The 14,162-nt window shown below is 39.6% G+C and overlaps 1 pseudogene; it reads right to left on the bottom strand.

Moving 5' to 3' along the window:
* Positions 1-11,360: 11,360 nt before the first annotated feature.
* On the bottom strand, positions 11,361-13,779 carry LOC139813393 (uncharacterized; annotated as a pseudogene).
* Between the last annotated feature and the right edge of the window lie 383 nt (positions 13,780-14,162).

Below are 14,162 nucleotides of genomic sequence, written 5' to 3'. Positions count from 1 at the left end.
CGAACATGGGGGGCGTGGAGCAAGAGGCCGCGCACACGCGACATCGTTAGATGGACCCCCTCAAGGGGCTCCGTTTTTGCTCGACGTTCGCGCCGTCCAAACAACAGTGCGGTCGCGTCCCCAGTAAAACAGGAACGTGGAATTCACGTTTCTTTCATGTGGACCAGCGACGTAGACGTCACGTAGACACGCGAGTGGATTATCCGCTTAAAAACGGTAGTCGGATCCACGTGGATGAGATCATCGATTTAACGTAGACTTTACGTGAAAGTTTCACGTCTTAATATTTTGGCGAGTACTTTAGAAGTACTGGGCAGTACTGGCGTACTGGTAGTACGTTATTACACAGAGAACTACTGATGCATAGTATTGACGTATACTCACCCAAAAAAAACCTCTTACGACTAGAAGACACTGCGGTCCGATCGTCACCCGGCATAAAAAAAATTATTTTTATCGATCGTTTCGTACTATTTTCGAACTAACGTTGTTTTTTAAGATGCAGTCTATGCGTATAAATATTTTCTCGTATTTAAAAACACATATAAAAACACACTTACCTTGGTGGGCGTTGAACTCGGGACCTCTGGATCGTGAGCCAACTGCCTTACGTGGTAGACTACTTCTTACGTTGATGTAAGTGTTATATATAGTCTACATATGTCCGAACTAGCGCAAATATATACGTTTTCAAAAATCATCTTAAGAAACAACGTCAATTTAAAAACTGATTATTATTATAACACATAACTTTTGTATTTTTACGACATAGTAAAATTCTTCACGTTTAAAATGTCTCACTATCATTTTCATTACGTATTCATTATAACGTTCTATTTAGCTATATTACGTGCGCGTGACAACATCACGGTCTCCTGAGATTGCGAACGTATCTGTCAGTAGAACAGTGAAAATATCTACGCAAAATCTACATTGATACTACGCGGATGAGATACTTTGCGTTTATCGATGGAAAAGAAACGTTAAATCCACGCGACGAAGGTTCTTCGCGTTTGGCGATGGAAAAGAAACGTTGATTCCACGCGACGAAGGTTCTTCGCGTTTGACGATGAAAAAGAAACGTTGAATCTACGTGGCGAAGGTACATCGCGTTTAGCGATAGAAAAGAAACGTTGAATCCACGCGACGAATGTTCTTCGCGTTTGACGATGAAAAAGAAACGTTGACGCTACGTGGCAAACTCGTGGATGAATCTCCATCCACGTATTACGTAGCGTCGACGCAGATGCGACGTACCTGTTTTACTGGGGGTTGAGGCGTGCACAGTGAGACGACGCTCGCAAAAACCACGACGAGGAAGAAAAAAAACGTAAAGACACCAACGTTAACATTTGCGGAGATTTTCGACGACGCGTATATATCTTAACGTCGAACGAACGATGCTTCGATCGACGTTTCGCCTTTCGTCTTTTTTAAAACGGCGCTGCGAAAGTATGACCGTTTCGTGACGACTGAACATCTAGTACGTCGCGAAGTTACTTTCTAAAGACTCTGCCGAAAGCCGAACGGCAACGCGGAGTTAACGGCTTCGCAGAACTTCGTCGTAGAGTTCAAAAAACATCGTTATTTTAGTTTTCAGTCCCGCAAGTACTCGTATATTGTACGAAACCGATACCACCGCGTTGACTCGTAAAAAGTTGTTACCTCTACGTTAAAAGTTAAAACAGGAAAAAACGTAGCGTAGACGGACGTAAGCGTTGCTCTACGTCCGTTGCGAGGGCGAAATCTCTAGTTTTTAGACCTCGAAGCGTGTTTCGCTGCCTTCGTCCACCTTTTATGAAAAACGTAACGTTAAACTTCCGTCAACCGACGCAAACGTCCACCATGAACAGCTCAGCAAACGCCGTTCACACTGCGCGAGTAACGATAGACGAAATATTTCGTCGTTTCTTCGAAAAAAGGCACAAAGGGGACGCGCGACATTCGTTAACGCGTACTCGTTTTCACGGCCGACGTACCGCCATGTTTTCGAATACCGACGTCGATCAAAACGATCGTAGCGACGAGTGAGACTCGTTTCACGACTTGTCACATCGTTTGTAACGTTCAGACACAAGAAGCGTGCTCTACGTTAACGCCGTCGTTCTCTTCAAGGGGTTGCAAGGAGGACGGGGGAAGAGAAAGGAGAAAGTATAGAAAAGGGAAAAGAGAAGATCGAAAAACAACCGAACGACAACGTTTTCGTCGGTCTTTGTCGCACAATAGTCACGTAAAAACCGAACCGCACGTCGTACAACTGACGTACCCAAAGTTGCGTTGAAAGACGTGAAAAGAAAACGCCGGCGTTTCACGAAGACGTTGAAGTCAAACGAGATAGCTAGCTCTTACAGTTACAACAACGTTCCGACAAGGTCGGAAACGTGGTTAACGTGTGCGTTTTCTTTTCTAAACGAACGACTGACGTTACGTGCTCGTTCTTCACGTCAGCGTCGACCTTTTACGAGATCGAAGAGTTTCGTAGACGGTTCCGAACGACCGAAAAGAAAAAGAACTGCAGAGAAAGTACGGACGAAAAACGGCTCGCGTACCACGAGAACGCGTCGCTGAAGATGTTCAAAAAACAAACCCAAAATATTTTTGAAAAAATATAGAGAAACGACGTCGCGAAAATGTTCACGACGACAAAATACAAAAGATCATTTTACGGCGTTGCGACGTGTTTCTGCGCCCGGCGTCGCTACCGTGTGCGAACCGCGGAAACATAAAAAGAAAGAACGAGCTGAAACAGCAAAATGTTTCGTCGCGCTCAGCGCGACGGCGGTAGCGTCGACGGAGTAAGTTAAAGAACGAGCGCGGAAAAGCAAGAAAACAGTTCCTTTTCTCGTCGAAACGTCCGAAAAACGTAAACCGCCCAAAGCTGAAGACTGGTAACGCGAACATAAAACAAAACACGTTAGAACATCAGGCTACGGAACAGTAAGGAACACGGCGCGACAACGTCGTCCGTGTACATACGTTACGGAAGCACTAAAAAAATATAACAAAAAAAATTTTTTTTTCGAACGAGAACCGAAAAAACGGTCAAAAGTCGTAAAAAAAACCTCTCGGCGTTTACGAAAACGTGTTCGGTAACGACGTTTGCGTTCCGACACTTTCGTTCGACGACACATATATTCGTTCGCGTAACATTCAAGTTCGTTCCGTCAAAACGCGTGAGGTTCGAAGTAACGGACCGAAAAGTGACGCGTTCGTCTCACTGTGGACCACGATCCCGCGAAGTGAAAACTCGACGTATATATATATATATATATATATATATATATATATATATATATTGTTACGCCCGTGCTATCCTCGTGTCGCGCGTATATGCGAGTCGCCCGTTATTTAATGTCGCGTCGCGAACCGTCCTTAGCGACGGATGCTGTTTACTAATATTGATTGCGAGATGCTCAATTAACTATTGATTTTCCTGTTATACCTGATGTTCAGATTTACTCTCGGACGCGTCTCGTTCGGACGTGTCGTCCCGAGCTCCTCTATTATATCGAGAGTCGTAATAAAGAGCTACTGATTTCTAAACGAGTCATCTATTTTGTGCGAGAGTGTCGTGACGCGCGCCGTGAGTGTGAAAGTGAGAAATTGTGTGGTGAACGCTCGGCGGCGTGTAACAATATATATATATGTAGGTCCGGAAGTATGTTCCGGGACTTTTATTTTTTTACATCGGTATATTCCAGGACATTTGGCAGTTTCCAGGACTGTCCTGGAAAAAATTCATGTCCTACGGCACGTTTCGGGACAATTTTTTGAATCTGATTACATATATATGCGTTATATTCCAGGACTGTACATTTCAAAAAACGTAAACAGTCCCGGAACATACCTCTAGACCTACATATATATATATATATATATATATATACTTACTAAATTAATATAAATCTTGAGCGTCAAACGCTGAAGCGCCACTCACGAACCAGAGAAAGATAGAATTGTATATGCGTAGCATAAGGAGCGCGAATCCGAGTGAGATGCGAGTATTGTACGATCTGAAAGAGAGAAAGAGAGAGTCAGATATACCATATTAACTGTTAGACGAAGAGAGCAATATCTTTCACACTTTAGACATGCTAATAATGACTTTAATTGTACTATTAAATTATTCTACTGTATGTAAAGCATGTCTGAAAAAACTTAAATAATATTCAACATATATTTGCACATTTCAAAATTAAAATATTAAAGATTTTTTTATTTTCCTTTATGATAAAAATCATATTGAAATTTTATAATGAAAGAAGGTATCGCTCTTATTACAAATCGCTGTTAGAATAGAGAATAGAAATAGAATTCAGACGAGTCACCTGTATGACTCATTCGAGTGAATCTAGTCCTCGCGTAGACCATATATGGACATGTTGAAGCAGAGCGCAACGCATGACCATATAAGGTAATGAATTTCAAGACACCACCCTATGACTCATTGCTGGCAAGCGAGCCACACCACTAGAAGTAGACTCACATCCGCTAGACAACGCCTATGACTCATTGTAACGAGGTGCGGTCACCTCCCACTACCGTTTCCAAAATTGTATAAAAGCGGAATCTTTCACCCTCTTGACGGAGAGTGTGGAATGAGCCAGGAAAGGTCACATATCTTATACTTGTTCCATCCTCCCACATAAGCCACTTGTATCGTAAAAGTTCTACAATAAATATCATACTCTTTTATATCAAAAGAAAGATAAAGATTATTGAATTACCTACCTTCGACGGATCCAAGGAGCCATAATCTACATCGCCGACCAACAGCTAATTATCCTGGGGTTTTACCTCCTTAACTGCAAGAAGAACCCATAAAAATTGATTTCGACGGAGACGTTCTGCCGGATCGAGCCACCTCGCATCACCCAGGACGTCACAGCGTTAGCGTCACTGGTTTTTAGGAGTATGAGGGATTCTACTTTTATCATAATAATTAAGTGTCAAAATTTTCGTTCGAAAATGAAATTTTTCGATCTTAAAATGTATAAAAGACTAAAATATTAATGTAAAAGTGATTTGGTCTTTGTAAGTCCAAAGGGTAGGAAATTTAAAATGGCGGATGTGAAACTTTAATAGTTTATAACTCGAGAACGGTAAGAGATAAAAAGATGGAGTTTCTTTTGTTATGTTCAAATAATTAAAGGCTTTATTTTAGGTTGTTTAAAATTTTTGTGTTTTATGGATTTCTGTAATTTTTAATTATATCTCGGAATTAAGAAGAGATATGATGTGGGGTTTTTATGAGGTTACTTGACATGCTCTGCTGAGTGTCTGCAGTGATTTTATTCATCATCTTTAGTAATAATTTTATGATAAATTTTATTGTTAATTAGTTTATTTTGAGAGATCCAACAATGATTTATAACCAAAAATTGTTTGACTTTTTGTGATAGTTCCAGAGTCACACTAGCTAGGTCTGTTAATAATATAATTTAATTGTTTATAACAATCATGTTTGAGAAATGCTAGTAAGATAATTATTATTTTAGCGTGATAATATTTTTTAGGCACAAAAGGTTATGTTCTTATGAATGATCTGTTTTTAATTTATTTATTTATATTTTATTTTAATTTTCTGAGTTTATTTTTATGGAACGTGCATTTATTCGTGTGTTAAACTGAATTTATATTGCATAAAGGGTCTCATAAGCCCTGTAATATCCATTTACGATCAATTTTAGTGATTCTGGGGAGTTTTAACAAGCAATTGTCCAAAAGTTTATAGTGTGATTCATGAAAATGGGGCTTAAGCTTGAAAGGGTGCCTTTAGGCAGCCATGTTCTCTAGGCTTGGGCCAGTTACTTTAAGAACGTGTGCTTGCATCAGCTGAGTGATTGTTGTGACAGTTAATTTAAAGAGTGATTATTATATTATAATATTGTTTTCAGATGCTGGGCACTTCTAACAATGAGGATAGAAATCGAAAAATTTATGCGGCTGGAATATAGCGGTGATTATACCGTCAGACGTGACACCGACGAAGACGAATGTCAGCCTCCCGCTACCACCGCCACTGGTAGTCGTCCTGCTGCTGCTGTAGCGACAGAACACGTGAGCATCTCATCCGACAAAGAGTCGAATGGCCGTGCACCACCATCACCGTCGCGACCGCCGTCGCCGCTGATGCCGCCGAAAATCAAAATTAGCAATTATAACTCAGCAACCACCTCGGACACCTCGACCTCGAGACGCTCAAAGCGTTTGAAAGCAGCAGCAGCAGCAGCAGCCTTACCAAAGATCGAAATCAATGACTCGACCACCTCGACCCGGAGACGGTCCAAAGGACTACCAATCCGAACGCCAGCCAAGTCAAATGGCCATGCACCTGGTCCGTCATCACCGCCTTACCGAGACGCAAGCCAATAAAAAAATCAGCACCAACAACCTTAGAGTCAACATCGAAAATTATTATTGGTGACTGAAGCACCTCGACCTCGAAACGCTCCGATCGTTTGAGAGCAAGAGCAGCAGCAGCAGCAGCAGCCTTACCGCCAATAAACGTTTCTGACTCGACCACCTCGGGCACGAGAATCTCCGCGCAGGAAAGAAGAAGACGCGTTTAAGTACGCGACTTTACGCGAGAAATAGACTTTTTAATAATAAGACACGCCTTGATGACGTGCAATCCAAATTATACAGTTTGCACTCATGGTCGTGTCTGATGGCTTCGCTTCCAAACACGTTAGCGGGTTTTACGCCGTTTCAACTGCGCTATCGTCTTGTTCAGCTGTGCGCCGGATCTCATAGCGAACAATTCGGTATGCAGCACCGCGATGTATTAGAGAGCGTGCGAAAATTGTGCCGCGATCAAAAACTTCATCAGTTATGTAAATAAAACTGCCGCGATAAGTACGGAAATAGGTACGTAAATACCCAGATAGCACATGGATAGCACGTCCAGATAGCACGTCCACTATTAAATGTTATAAAATTTTATTTCAGTACTGTTATTTTAATGAGGATACTTTGAGAAAAAACAAACATAATGATTGAATTGCATTCAATATTATCGTCAACGATAATTATTCAACGTCGATTGAATCTGCTTCGTTTTTTTCTTCAAATATTCCTATCGGCATAAAATAACACGAGTCTTTGCAGCAAACAAGCATGCAAAAGTGAACATGCGCGAGTTATCGTTGCATGTCTTTCATTTCTAATTGTTCGGGAGGCGATCTCGACGAGAGCGTCCCGCTTGAATGCCGGGATCCGCTCAGAGATGAGCGCGAAGACAGCCGGTGTCGCGAGCTTTGACTCTCGCTGAAGGATAGGGATCAGGAAACTGAAGCTCTTGTAATTCGCCACAGACATTTATTTCATCCACACAATGGAGCACAATGACGCTCGGCGCACTTCGCGTACAGTCTTTTGTCCTCCTGACGCGGCCGGCTCGGAGTAACCGAATAGCGGATCTCGCAGAGTCGGAGCAAGCCGAATATCGGCGGTTGCACAGGCGGAAATCTTGCGCGTCCGAGATTTTGCGTGTCGGATTTCTTGTTCGCGGGATCCGATTACCGAAACCGCGGGCGATAATGCAAAGAGCGTCGGAGTTTTCTTTACGGCACACAGCGAATACGCTAACACAAATTACAACTGAATAGCGGCGTACTGAATTTCGAGCGGTTTAAGCGATTGTGAGCTTGGATGCGAGCGAGCCGACGACTCGATAGATTCTACCCGCACCGCATTCGATTCGGCAGTCGCGTCAGGCGAAAACGGGGAGAGGAATTCCGCCCCTTGCGGGGAAAGTGACTTTATTTGTCCTTATATCTATCGTAAGCTCGTGGAGCACGCGTTCCAGTTGCTAGGCTCGGTGCCTCGACGAATAAGCGTGCGAGACGCTTTTCGAAACACGTGATCGCGGATACCAGATGTTCCTCGCTGGGCTGCGCGTTTCGAGCGCTGAATAATGTTTTCGGTTTGACTTTCCAACACTAATGGAGGGCAATCCTATGAAATGAAATATTTTGCAGTTTTTCAAATATTTTCAGTAAAAAAATCACTTGTGATGTATGTCCATAAGACGTCCAGTGCTATCTGGGTAGGTATGCATATGTGCGCTTAAAGTCTTCTCTAATATTCTTTTCCCTATTCCAATTTCCCTATCCTTTCCATTCCCCCCTCGCCGATGTGGCCGTCACCTTGCGGTGGCGGGGCTTGACCGTGCGTCCCCCCATTGACGCACCGACCAAGAGCGGCCACGAAATTTCTTCTTATTTTCTTTCAAAGCAATTTAACGCTATTTTGTTTCAGCGAAACAAACGCGGACAGCAGCGGGAGCAACCGATCGCCTACGTACGCGTACACCATTCGAATTTTTTTCCAGAACAGAACGACGAGCGGTGTCGGCAGCCGCGGCGAATATTTTCATAAATGCGTCTAGTGAAATTAAGGGTTTCAAAACGGAAGAAATTATAAAAAATATAATTGGAATTGAGGCCATTGATGGAAAAAGGGTACATAAGCTTACGTGTCTCGTCTCTCAATCGAAAATCGACTCAGATATTATATATATAAAATTCAGTCGATTTACAGAAAAAGGCACAGCCTTATTCTATTAATGGCCTCAATTACTTTTCTCAATTTATTGTATTTATTATTGTCGATGCATTTTGATTTTTATTTAATTAATTAATTTAAAAGTTTCTTTCATTAAAGAAAAGGACGCAATTTATTTTATTGATGTAATTGTAAAAAAGTTATGTGTTTAAAAATTTAAATTATATTAAATAAATCAAGTTCTTTAAAATATGTGTCAATTAAAGAAACTTACAGAATTATAAAAAATTAAAAATATTTGGAGTTATATGAAAATAATTTTTTATAAAGTAAGAACTACAATTTATAAGAAAAGTATTTTTTTGTATTAAATTTTACGCGTGTCAGATCTACGCAATTTACAATAAATAAAAGCGCAAATCACAATACAGAGACGAAGATGATTATCTTAGCTTGAATAACAAGTCAAAAAGTTAGATCTAATACCTACAAATTTATTTTCAAATAGAGAGAAATCTCGTATTAGAAAAACACAGCTTTTAATTTAATCTTCCACAATGAAATTATGAAATAAACGCGCTTTATGAGAAAACAACTGATCGAATGCATTAGCTGACATACGTTATATGCGCATATGTGCAGCATCGAATGCCGTGTTGCGTATATATCGCACGTGGAGTGCGTAATTAATTAATTAATCGGTGATGTTCAAGGGGATGGCAGGTGGCGACAGGTGATCCGCCGATGCGCTTCTGTCGCCAGTACCGGGGTCACGGGGGTCTGTAACTGGGGCGTACACGAAAACGGCGTTTACTGGCAGGAATGCTACTGCTCCCAGGACGCCTGTAACGCGGCATCCAGTCTGATGTCCCTTACCACGCTGCTCCTCACGACGTGCGGCGTCATCGTTACGCTATCTTGTTTCAAGTGAAACAAATTTTTCAGAGTTCTCGAGTTTTCGAGAGATAAAAACGATGAGATAAATATTGGCGACTAGAAAGAATAGATGTTAGAGGTTTTGTTGTAGGAAATAAGAAGTTTAGATTTTAGCTAACCTGAGCGAGCAAAGAATGACACAGATGTTTTTCGAGGAATTTCGGAGTTGGTGTTCTCCTTAGCAAAATTTTGATTAGAATTAGGGATGGGCGATACAAGAGAAATATCGATATTTCGTATCGATACGTATCATAAATAAGAATATCGATACACTAAAAATATCGGGCGAAAAATATCGATATTTAACAGTATCGATACTGTCGATACCTCTATTATTAGTTATATTTTAATTTAATTTTGAGAACACACAAAGCAGCCCGCTAATCCGTCGTCATTGTTAAGTTCGTTTTCTTCGATTAGTTATTTACATATGTGTTATAATGATAAAAAAAGTTACAGAAATACACTATTAATATACACTAATTATCTTAAATATAAAGTCACAGTATTGCAAACGGCATGGAGATCAAGTTATTGTTTGAAAAGGAGAAATCAATTATGACAGATACATATGCGACAAGTAGTTTTATGCTAATTGTAATAAATTTGGATACAAAATTCACGCAAACAGAGAACAAAAGAAGGTACATGTTCCTGTAAATGATTAAATAGAAAGTTGACAAATTGACAATGTACAGTCGCGGTCAGAGTAGTTGCAACACTTTTCTTTTAACTCTACTATCTTATTACAGATTTCTCACGGCACATAATTATGGACTGTATCGAAAGTTCGATATTCATGTTCGAATATCGATACAGGCTAATATCGAAATGTAAAATATCGATACAAAATATCGATATTACAGCCCAAAAGTATCGATATTCAAAATATCGATACAGTATCGCCCATCCCTAATTAGAATACGGACAGAATGATTTTGCTAGGGTATTTAAAATTTAGGCCAGATACAGATCTGTAAATAATCACGTTGGACCATCTAAATAATTATATTAGACAAGCTAAAAGGTCAAAACTTTTTGCAGCATTATCATTATCTTGAACGTTCACATAATTATTTTGAGATAGTCTAACGTAATTATTTTCAGACCTGTATTTGACCTCATTTTTATATACTTCAGCAAAACTGTGACTTCCCGTGAAACCACCATCAACATTATTCATGTCTCTATGCTCAATTTATATTCAAAATTTATTAAAATAATTCAAAAGCGAGAAATCTTGTTTATACTATTTTTAAAAAACGTTGCTAGAATTTTTAGTGTTTAATATGTAATTCTTATAATAGTTGTTAAACTATCGTTAGAAAAAAATCAACTCCGAAGTTGCCAAAGAGTATACTCTGGTTCCACTTTAATGAGCCAGCTTGTAAATACGTTAAATTATATATCCGTCCATATACCGTATGCTAATCTAAAAAGCATATCCGGAATTCTCCTTTATGTAAATAGTCTAAGATATATGCATTTCTATATCTATCCGTCCATTTAACGTGTCTAAGAAACGTTATATATTATTCAATGAAACTCTAATTAAGCTATAAAACGACTAATTTACTAAATGTAATTTTAAAAAGGACTAATCACAGAAGCTGATTAAATTTTAAGACAATAGATCTGTTTGTTACTTTTCGAGATAAGTGTGAAGTAAGTTTAAAATATTCAGAACAATAGTAAGACAAACCTGTTGCTTTAAGTATCTAACTGTTTCGGCGAGATGGCATATATTTATTCTCGAAAAATTTAAGTCTTTTAAAGTCTATTAAAAAGAATTTTATTAAAATAAATTTTATTAAAAGTGCCTTTTTATATACAGAGATAGTGTTCAATCGCTTTCGATAATCTATTTAGACTAGCGTGTTAATTAGATGAAATACGGATTTAGAGCAACGATGAGTTAAGGGGGGAAACCACAGTAGAGCACGAAAAAGTAAGGCTATTTTCGGGAATTTTTTTTGGGTCAATGAAATGATGAATCAAAAATCTGTAAAATGAGCAGTATAATATCATAAACGAACTACAATTTAAAATTTTTTGACGCATTTTTATTACAAAATGGCGGCTGTGCAGCACTTGTCCTGTGGCGCCTATTTTTACAGGAGGGCCCATGGGCGGACATCTACAGTCCGTAATATTTAACCTGGAACAAAAAATGAAAGTTTTTTAGGTTCTATATATAAATGGGTATGGAACTGCGTAGGATTTTTTCGATATGTTAATTTTTCGCAAAATGGCGCACGTTTTAAGAAAAACTTGCAAATGTAACAAAAAAAACGCCATAAAATTGTTGATAAAAAAAAAACTATATAATATAAAAAAAAAACCCTACGCAGTTCCATAGAGAAAGGTATTCTGAATATACTGTGAAAATTTCAAACCGATCGGTAAAAATTTATTCGAGTTATGTGTCTGCCCAGTTAAAAAAAAGTGGTTTCGAGAAAAACGCGTTTAAAGTTTTAAGTACTGTAAAATCATATAATATTTTTATATACCTCTAATCGGCGATGCCTGCACCATACAATTGGCCTTCTTCGTCAATTTCCTGTTGATGTTTGGCCTTTCGAATTGACATCTGGTCGATTCTGACCTGTTTTGCGCCCTCTGTCATGGATCGCTCCGCCTTCTGTATTCGCTTTTCATCTAATTCCATACACAGCTCATAACTTTTTGGGCCGATTTTCATCCCCATGACTTCGATTATGTGTAAAATGGACAGTAACCCGTCATTAAAAACGCACGAAGCTATGTTCATAGCAATATCGATAATTTTTTTGCCTGAATTCAAAGTTTTTGGAGCCATCGCCCACACTGTCGATTTCAAACTTTCATTACTGTTTTGTGTGAAACCGCCGATGCAGCGAGTGAGAAGATCATCCGCAGTGAGTTGTTCGTAAACTGGCTTAATTGCTTCATAAACTACATCAGACATTGGTGGTTTGTGCGTATAGGTAGCCAAAGTGTTAGAAGATTTCGCCCTTTGCCACGAGCACCATGAATTTTCTCCAGTCGGGCAATTGCCGTGTTGGGGATGGTTATCCGTAGATATTTTGTGAAGTAATGTGGCCCATATAGCTGTCTTCATTTTTTCGACTGATTCGCAATTTCTACGAATAGCTAACCCGAAATATATTGACAGTTCGTCGATCAGTTTGCCTGTCAATTTCCCTTTTCCTCCCAAGCCTTTTGTGCGTTTCTTCAAATTACGGAGGTGGGTGCCCATGCGTTTTTGTACGTGATCTACGCATTCCTTTTTAGTTATCGTCACGTTTTCGTACGGTTCAGCATCTGTGACACCTTTGAAGGTTTTCGAGTCTCCATCGCCTACATAACTTACATACTGCACATCATGCAATGCTTCAGAGCGCTGGAACATTTCAATGACAGCATCGACCTCCATTTTTCCAGCTGATCCCTCGTGATTTGCTTCGCAATTGTCCACATGATTTTCTGCCCATTCCTTGTATTCGTCGGTGTGTTCTTTTTTCGCCCAAAATTCACATGATTTGCAGTATTTTGATTTCACTAAGACATCGATAACTGTACCAGTGTGCCAACCGATAAGTGAAACGAAACTATACAGAGATGAAAAGCCGCGTTTTCGCCATGATCCATCGCCCGACACCGTGATTCCGTTTTTTTCTCCATTCTCGACAGAAAGTCTTTTTTCTTCTTTCGCTGCATTTGACAGACTCTTCTCGGAAACGATTTTTGTTGCATTAGAAATATTTTGAACGATCGTGTCATAAACCGATTGATAGACCGGGCGGGGCAGTTCCATAAATGCACAAAATTTTCGTATGCCTTGCAAACCAATACCAAGCAATCGCATGGCAAGAATAATTCTGCGATTAATTTCGTAGGCATTCTTGACATATGGGCAACTCGGTATTTCTGTTTTGTCACAATTCTTACAGGATACAACAATTTTAAATCCTAATCCTCATTTACTGCTTTCTGTGAAACTCACTTCAGAGTGACACACTTTACACACGACGACATTGAAAATGGCAGCAAAAACTGCTACAAAATTTACGATGTTATAGCCAAATGTAGGATCCACTTCAATGTCGGTAACATCACGCCCTTTCAATTTCTTCGCCGATGCGCTGACGTCTAAATCCTCCGGCTTTTCTATTTCATAGCGATTCAACGGTCGCTTGTTTTTCTTTGTCGGTCTTTTTTCGTACGAATCAAAACCTTTTGCACCTTTCTTTTCACGACAACTCCTTCTGTCACTCATAGTTTTCAATAATCACTGCTTATTTTCACTATTATTCGAATATTATGGAACGTATACACGAGGCGAAGCAAAGCGAAGCAAAAAAGCGTCCGTTTCAACGATCGAGATCCGGTCTACTAACGTTACACACGTGTTCTTTGAATGTATATTGGACATGGTGACACCTATAGGCATTCTTAAGTACTATAGAATTTTCGGAGAAATTCTATAGTATTTTATAGTAGAAGGCTATTCCTTCTCCATCGACTGCCATTATACCTGCTCCCGTACTTATAAATTACAGCGCGCGCCGGAATCACAGAAGGCGCTCGGAGCATACCTGAGAGGCTTTGCCACAGAATGGAAAATTTGGGTATTTACACATTTTTGCGGCACTCCATCTTTTGGAATATTATTCTTAAGACCCTAAAGCACCTTATAAGCAAAAAAAAATTTTTTCGATTTTTTCAAAATTTTACTG

Source organism: Temnothorax longispinosus, chromosome 5 (genome assembly GCF_030848805.1).
Source record: "Temnothorax longispinosus isolate EJ_2023e chromosome 5, Tlon_JGU_v1, whole genome shotgun sequence".
In the NCBI taxonomy this organism is placed as follows: domain Eukaryota; kingdom Metazoa; phylum Arthropoda; class Insecta; order Hymenoptera; family Formicidae; genus Temnothorax; species Temnothorax longispinosus.
Note: the sequence above shows the minus strand (reverse complement) of the source record. Positions and strands in the feature narration are given on the sequence as shown.